The sequence below is a fragment of the Sesamum indicum genome, linkage group LG15, assembly GCF_000512975.1.
Source record: "Sesamum indicum cultivar Zhongzhi No. 13 linkage group LG15, S_indicum_v1.0, whole genome shotgun sequence".
In the NCBI taxonomy this organism is placed as follows: Eukaryota; Viridiplantae; Streptophyta; class Magnoliopsida; order Lamiales; family Pedaliaceae; genus Sesamum; species Sesamum indicum.
In genome coordinates this window covers 8,142,039-8,148,223 of record NC_026159.1, presented here as the reverse complement: position 1 = coordinate 8,148,223, position 6,185 = coordinate 8,142,039, and the positions used below count along the sequence as shown (strand labels likewise).

The window sequence follows — 6,185 nt, the reverse complement described above, 5'->3', positions numbered from 1 at the left end:
ATAAATGCATCAATATTATGACTAAGAACTATGGAAGATTTTTGTATTAGTTTGCGTTATACATTTATGTTGTGTGTTCAAATTTAAAAAATATATTTAATTTATTTATGGAAGTCTTGTAAAGTGCTTAGGTAAGTCGGAAATTCAATTGGGTGTCCTGTAAGGAAGACACACATGAAAATCATATGGGGAAAATTCTAATTATAGCTCTTAGATGCTCGTAAGTTCGTCAGAGGAATTATGAGGTTATAAAATTGCTTAAAGTAGCAAAAATTATATTTAAAGCACAGAGAATTGGTATTTCCCAAATAATATATTACACATGAACTATTAATTCACAAATAATTATGCAATTATCATAAATATATATATATATATTATGCCCGTATTCAAGTCGGGTCAGGACCAAATCGACACTAGCCAATTAAAATATATATGGGCACTGATCTTTCATCATTAGTTAACTTATTTTGAAGTTCAGGGGCATTTATATAATTTCAAAATGCCATAACGTAGCCCCATATCAATATTGACTTTAGTAATGGTTGATAAATAGTTGTCAAATTATTGTTTTAAATTACAAGAGTTTTTTCTCCTAATTTCTATAACGCTTTTACATTTTCTAGTGGTCAATATTTCAAGAATTGGGAATTTATGGATTTTAAATGTATCATGACAATAAATTCATTGCAAATATTTAAGTAATTATGAATAATCATGAATGTGGAATTTCTGCATTAATCTTTATTCATTAATGCAAATTTCAAATCAAACTAATATTGATCATGATAAAATCCTTAATTACTTCGAATCCTTTTTCGAATTCAAATCTTCAATCTAGAGACAAGCATAATCACATATCTTAAAAATTATACAATATGTTTGCATATCACCATGTGTATTGCCAATATTGGCCCTGGGAAGTCCACACATAGTAGGTGTGAACTGAACCATAAAAGAGATGTAAGCAGGTAGAAAAGATTAGAAAAATAAAAAGGGGCATAGAAAAGATTGTGAGCCACCTAACCCCGACCCCCATCATCTGACAAAAGGTACCAAGTTGGAAAGACAACCTTAACCCCCCAACTTCTTACACTTCGTCATATTTCAAATTTAGGAAAACAGTTTACTGGTCAAGTTGTCCTAACTTGACAACCCTCATCACTTTTCGTTGGATTTCACAGTGATCATCACTTAATTCTTTCACACGCAGGCATACATAGCCTTCTCGAAACATTAATAACAAAGACAATGATGTCAGCAAATTACACCACAAGCTTTATTCTTGTTGCACGTAAAACATGATGAAAATTATATCTTTAGTCTCACAAAATGGTGGATGTATTATGTATAAATTCAGCTCATGTTTTAGATATTTTTTAAAATTTTTAAATTTAGAAATATACGTAAATTTGTTTAAAAACTTAATTTTGTTAGTTTTTTAACAGAGAAAGCACACGATTATATATTAATGTCACAATCTAAATTTATGAATATGAGTTGGCCACAACACTTAATCAAAGGCGGCTTAGTGACACCAAACTATCAAATAGAGGTATCAAAATTCTGGGATAATTACATCCAGAAAGAAAAAAGCTCAATTATGTCATGCTTTTTGGATGACATGGATCCGACTCTAGCATGAGAGGAGTGTCGTCTCTCACATGATAGGAGTGGAATTGAGGGTTTTGATCAATTGTTAGTGTGAGATGTGTAGGAGTGGTGCGGTGAGGGTTTGATGAGTGTTCTTCCTTGGGGATTTATAGTTGCTATCTTTATCATAGGTTTTGCTTGGATCCATCCCATATGTTTTGTTTGGCTGGGTTTTAATTAATTGAATTTATCCATTGGCTTTTTGTTTTCGTTTACCTTCATTTCAGTGTTTGTGCAATTCAAGTTCATATTTTCTCGATTAATTGTCCTCTAAGTGGTGTAGGCTCTGCTTCTTTTGCAGGTGGTGAGAGGGGAGGCAAGGGAGGTTCAGTTTGGGGTTTGATGGAGGCAAGTGGTTGTATATCATCTCAATATGATAAGTTTGAAGGATTTGGGAGTGGAGCAGTTGGGTAACCAGTTAGTACTTACAAAGGAGGAAGAGGATGTCCTCGTATTGTCAAATGAAGCAGGGTCCGGGAGCATAGAAGTTGCAGAGTACATGCTTGTTGGGCGATTACTATCTTCATGATCGTGCGAGCTTGATGGTATTGCGCATGATGCTGATTAATCTACTTAAGCTACTAAAGGGGATAACAGTGCAGTTGTTTGAGAAAATCGATTTCTTCTACTGTTTAATCATAGTTTAGATAGGGGTAGGATTATGAATGGCTGTCTTTGGACATATCATAAGAATTTGATTTTGTTAAATCGGGTGGGGGCTTAAGATAATTCGTTGACTGTGGACTTAAATTGGTATCCGTTTTATATTCATGTTCATGGGCTACTAATCCGAATGATGACGAGGTAGGTGATGGTGTAATTGGAAATAGGCTGGGAGAATTTATGGATCCGGATCATATGTTTGCTGGATTTACATGGGGATCAAAGGTTCATATCTGGGTTTGGTTGGATATTAGGGAGCTATTAAAACGATGTCTTTTATGTATGGACAACTATCGAATCTTTGTTATGATTGTGGAGTGTTAGCTTGTATTATGCGAGATTGTAGTTGTAGGTTGGCGACGTCATAGGCGAATGGCAATATGGAGGAGATGAGTATTAATCGTTGTTGCGGGAATCTCGTGTAGTGAGGTTCATGTTAGCATAGGGGTTTAGGGAAAGGGAACGGAAGGGTGGGTGGGGAAGAGGAAGGGGCAGGCAGTAGCAGGATCAAGGGGTGTATAAAAGGAGGGCAGTTGCTAAATTAGTCGTCGATTATAAGAGGGAGAAGGATTCAATGAGGCTCAAGCTACGGGGCGCAAGTGGAGGAGATGAAATGGTGGCAAGAGAGGACGCGAGGGGTAGGGATGGAAAGAAGGGGGTAAAATGGTTGAGGAGACACTAGGGAGCGGGGGTGAAATGAGAATTGGGATAGTGGGTTCATGTGGGATGGAGGTGAGAATGAGGGAGAAAGGAATTAGTGAAGGGAAGATGGGCTTATCACATGATAAGAGATTGGGTCGGGTGCAGAGGAGGATTACAGATGGGAGATTATAATTATTGAGCTTGTGAACTAGCACGGTGTGGGGTAGAATGGTGTGGGCTAATGTTCTATAGGCTAAAACCCTGTAGGAATCTAGAGGGTCTGGGCAAACAGATATGGTCGGCTGATGGGCTTCAGCGATAAGGAGCTGATTCTCAGCTTCAGTTGGTTTGCGTTCGACGAACCAGTGAATAGTAGCGAGCAAGCCGAGTGGGCTAACCCCATCGGGCAGAGTGATGTGTTGCTCATGTGGCTCGATCTCTTGATCCGTAATCGGCCCCAAGCTCATATCTGACATGTTCACCATGTGTCCCCTTCTATCTGATTCAGATAGTACCAAGCTCATTCTTTTTGAAAACGGTCATTCCATGACCTTCGCCAGTATTGAAGCATTGTTGGAACTCCTAAAAACATAGGTTAAAAAATGTGAATATCACGCTGAACGTGGTTAGCAAACGTCTCACACGTAAGAAAATGCCAACTCTCTGAATTTGATTGGTTTGGCATCCATGGCTCACTTGTGAATTGTTGGAAAGGTGCTTTACTGATTGACTCGTGGAGCTAGGTACCATACTATGTTTCTAAATCCGGATCAAGAAATATATCCTCAAATCCTTTTCGCACAATAGCGAGTAATGTGGCCTAAGATACGACACTCAACATATATTAGATAATCTCTCATAAGAAAACCAGACTGTCAATTGATCACCTTGAGACATGCGAGCAGTCAGAAATCATTTCACTGGCTGCCTAACATCCAATCCTCTCCTCATGCCTTCTTCACTCATGCAACATATTCATAGAAAACCTAACGTACACTAAAATCTAAGTCTCATGAAAGAAACAAAACTCTCATTGAGACACCCTAACTCTCATGCGAGAGATATGATGGAGAATGACTAATTCTTTAGACTCCTGATCCCTAAGACTTCTAAAATTATTTTTTGCTTTGAAAATATTAAAATAAATCCATTAAATTTTTGTGGATGGGATAGAGTCCTATTTTTTCCAACTACTTAGGTATGGCTCTATAAATAGGGGTAAGCTCATTTCATTCTACACACCAAAATTTGAGAGCTCTCCTCTTCTAGCTCATTTATCTTCTTTCACTTCTGAGTTTTATATTTTGTTCTTTGTTCCAAGCTTTCTTCCACGAGTGCGAGTGTAAGAAAGTAATAGCTGTGTTAACCTTGGGGAGCGATCGGTTTATACTATCTGCACCACGGTGGTACCGAAATTTCGGTTTCAAGGCAGTGGTTTTCCACGGCACAATATTTCAATTTCCAACAATTGAAAGCGAAATATTGTTATAATGGTTATTCCAATTGCTAAAACACTGCTTGAGCTCTCCAAACTAGAGCCACTTGACGGGACCAACTATAAAGGATGGTCACAAAAGTTGCTCATATTTTTTGAACAATTGGACGTGGACTATGTGCTGTTCCAGAATCCATCGGAAACTCCAGCTGAAATCTCCACTCTTGTCATTACTGCAGCGACAATTCCAGCAGAAGAGACGACTACAAAATCTGAGCACGAGAAAAACTGAAATACGACAGAGATAATAAAACGGTGAGAGGTCATCTGCCGAATCATATGAATAATTCTCTGTTCGATTTATTTGTCAACTATAAGAGTGCCAAAGAAATCTGGACTATAATGGAGGCAAGATACGGAGGTGATGATGCTGGAAGAAAAAAATACGTCATCGGCAAATGGCTTCAATTCAAATGGTCGATGAGAAGCCTATAATGGACCAAATCCATGAGTACGAGAACCTAGTAACTGAAGTGCTAAGAGAGGGCATGAAAACGTGTGAAATTTTATAAGCCAACGTACTACTGGAGAAATTCCCTCCTACTTGGAGTGAATATCGCAACCACTTAAAGCACAAAAAAAAAGGATCTAACACTTCAAGAACTAATCAGCCATATGAGAATGGAGGAAGCAAATCGCCTAAAAGATAAGGAAACTTCTCTCTCTTCTATTTCAGTTAAAGCTAACCTTGTTGAGTCTGCTGGATTTAAAAACAGGTTTCCTCAGAATAAAATAAAAGGTTTTCAAAAGAACAATCAACACAAGACGTTCAAGGACCTGACAGCAAGATCCAAAAGCACAAAATATCGTGCCACTGTTGTGGGAAACTAGGAAACAAAGCGTGTCAGTGCTACCATAAAAAAGATCAACAAAAACAAACCAAAAACCAACCACTAAATCTACTCCACAAGTCAACCTAGCTGAAAATGATGAGATCATCGTTGCGGTAGTTGTAGAAGCCAACTTGATAAAGAACAAAGAAGACTGGATACTAGACACTGGCGCGTCCAGACATTTCTGCTCCAACAAAGCACTATTTCATGAACTTAGCGACGCAACAGATGACGAGTGTGTCTTCATGGAAAACTCTACAACCGCCGGAGTCTTGAGTAAAGGAAATATCTTCCTTAAACTTACTTCTGGAAAAACACTTGCTTTGAATGACGTACTATATGTGTCTTCCTTACGTAGAAATCTAGTTTCTGGTAGTTTATTGAATAAAATTGGCTTGAAAATTGTGTTAAAATCTAATAAGGTTATAATTACAAGAATAATGACTTTGTAGGAAAGGGATACTTATCTGGTGGTTTATTTGTTCTAAACACTGTTTCGCCTGCCATTAATAAAATTTCTTCCAGTTCTGCTTATTTGATGGAATCTGTTGATATTTGGCATGGTAGATTAGGACATGTAAACTATTCCTCTATTAAAAGGTTGAAAACTATGAATCTTATTAATATTTCTGACACAAATCGATGCTCTAAATGTGGAGTTTGTGTAGAGGCAAAATACGTAAAGAAACCTTTTAAACCCATCACATCTAAAAGTACTGAATTATTAGAATTAATCCACTCAAATCTAGCTGATTTCAAAAACACATTAAGCAAGAGTGGTAAAAAATATTATATCTCTTTCTTTGATGATTTTTCTAGATACACTAGGATTTATCTATTAAAATCAAAAGATGAGGCTGCTGAAATATTTTTGAAATTTAAAGCTGAAGTTGAAAATC

The 6,185-nt window shown here is 37.2% G+C and overlaps 1 long non-coding RNA gene across 1 annotated transcript; it reads left to right on the top strand.

The window, feature by feature from the left end:
- LOC110013179 lies at positions 1,564–2,099 on the top strand. Its single transcript, XR_002288381.1, has 2 exons — positions 1,564–1,784; positions 1,955–2,099. It is a non-coding gene; the product is annotated as an uncharacterized LOC110013179 (long non-coding RNA).